Below are 2,340 nucleotides of genomic sequence, written 5' to 3' on the forward strand. Positions count from 1 at the left end.
ATTCTTTGTCACCCCATGGACTATAGCTCACCCAGCTCCTCTGTCCATGAGATTCTCCTGGTGAGAATACTGGAGCGGGTTGCCATTTCCTTCTCCAGGGGTCTTCCCAACTTAGTGATCGAACTCATGCCTCTTGCATCTCCTACATTGGCAGGCAGATTCTTTACCACTATGCTACCTGGGAAGCCCCTAATTCTGAATTGATTATTATTTTGGACATGCTGAGCAGCTTTGAGGATTTGTGGGATCCTTTTTTGTTTTTGGTATAGGAAAATTTATTACTATCGTGCTTTCCTCATCAAAATTATTGATCTTGGTCTTTCCTTCTTGCCTTTGTATAAAGCCAAGAGAGAGACATTGGCTACTTTGACAACCTTAAAGCGGACTCCAGGAATGTCACCAACAGCATTACCTTTGCCACCAAATCCAGCAACCAGAACTTCATCATTTTCCTCAATAAAATTCAAGCAACCATCATTGGATACAAAAGCAGTGATTTTTTTTTGCCATTCTTGATTCGCTGAACCCTGACACACTTCCTGATGGCAGAATTTGGCCGTTTGGCTTCAACTCCTACTTTTTCCAGCACAATTCCCTTGGCGTGAGAAGCACCGCCGAAAGGGTTGGCCTTCAGGGCTGTGCCCAGATGGGCTTTCTTGTACTGCTTATCATGCCACTTCTGGTCTCGTTGGTGGCTACGGAGCTTCCTGGCAGTACAAAGACCGTGACACTTGCCCATCCTGCCGCGACACTTGCCCACGGGCCTGAGCAAAAGACGAGAATTTGTGGGATCTTATTTTCCCCAACCAGGGATCAAACCTTGGACCTCAAGAGTGAGAACACCAAGTGTTAACCACTGGGCCACCAGGGAATTCCCAATTCTGTCACATTTGATTTCAGCAAATTGATAAAGAGGGGATTAGGACCTCATTGGAGAGGGTGGAGATGACATTTCTTTCCTAAACTACTTCACAGGATGTAGAAGATCAAGCGTGGATAAAGCACCTTCTGAGGCTCTCGGGATTGTAGACACCTTCCCCCATGTAGGACAGGAGACATTCGTGGAGACCCCTCTATAACCCAGCCTCTTGGGAGATGCCTAGATGTTAGTCAGTTCATGTTAGTATGAATTAATGACTTTTATTCCTCTTCGAAGAATGTCTAAAGTACTCAGCCAGTATGAAGATAGGGGATTTCGGAGAAGCTAGGGTTTCCAGGTCTGGAATAATTCTTGTGACTTTCCAGGTTCCCTGCTTCCCTGACCAAAGCTCCCAAGTCATTTATTGCCCCTTTTCTGACCTGATCTTCCCTAAAGGGGGTATGCACCCTTTAAATTTTTACTTTTATTGCAACAAGAACAGTTCATGAATGGAAGAGGAGGTAGGCTTGAACCCAGCGGCCTTCAGGGGAGAAATACTGAGAACTAGGGTCGAACTCTGGCCTCTTGGCTCTTGAAAAGGTGTCAAGGCCAGCTGGTTGGCCAGCTTCCTAACTCTGATGCTCCCTCCATGTGTTACTTCCTGAAAGGCATAGCCTCTCACAGATGCTGTGTTATATTTGCTGTCTAATTTATTCATACAACACAGACAGAAAGCAATGGGAATGGTATGTAAATGCTTCGCAGATCTTTTAGAGCATTTTCATCTTGAGAAATTAACCTGAATAAACCAGGAGTTCTCTGTTCTCTAACAGTCTCCCCAGAATCTCTCTCAGCCCTGCTTACTCTGAAGGGCAATTGAAGCATGAAGAGGATCCATGGAGAGATAAAGCAGCATCGCTAGGTCGGGACTCCTCAGGAGGAGATGGCAGGCAGTCATGGGCCAGTAGGGTGAGCTCCAGACCAGAAGCTGCATGGTCTGGCTTCTGTTTCTGAAGCTACATCCATGTATTACTTCTAGAAGGTCATAACCTCTTATGGCAATTTTGTTTCAGTATCTGAAAACTGCAGACAATGAATCAGGCAATCTCTAAGGATCTTCCTATCCAGCACGCCAGGCTTCCCTGCCCTTCACTATCTCCCAGAGTTTGTTCAAACTTATGTCCATTGAGTCGGTGATGCCATCCAACCAGCTTATCCTCCATTGCCCCCTTCTTCTGTCCTCAATATTTCCCAGCATCAGGGTCTTTTCCAATGAGTCGGTTCTTTGCATCAGGTGGCCAAAGTATTGGAGCTTCAGCTTCAGCATCAGACCTTCCAATGAATATTCAGACCTTCAGTGAATGAATATAAGTGTAGTTAAGACTCTTTGTTTCAACTGCAGGGGCTATAGGTTCTACCCCTAGTTGGGGAACTAAGATCTCAGCATCTTAGCTCTTCCTGTCTTGGATCTTCCCATCTCC

General features: G+C 45.7%; 1 pseudogene; it reads right to left on the bottom strand.

The window, feature by feature from the left end:
* Positions 1-250: 250 nt before the first annotated feature.
* Positions 251-765, bottom strand: LOC147362805 (small ribosomal subunit protein uS12 pseudogene; annotated as a pseudogene).
* Positions 766-2,340: the final 1,575 nt, after the last annotated feature.

Source organism: Bos grunniens, chromosome 11, assembly GCF_055505025.1.
Source record: "Bos grunniens cultivar Pamir isolate PY7600 chromosome 11, Bosgru_T2T1.0, whole genome shotgun sequence".
NCBI classification, from domain to species: domain Eukaryota; kingdom Metazoa; phylum Chordata; class Mammalia; order Artiodactyla; family Bovidae; genus Bos; species Bos grunniens.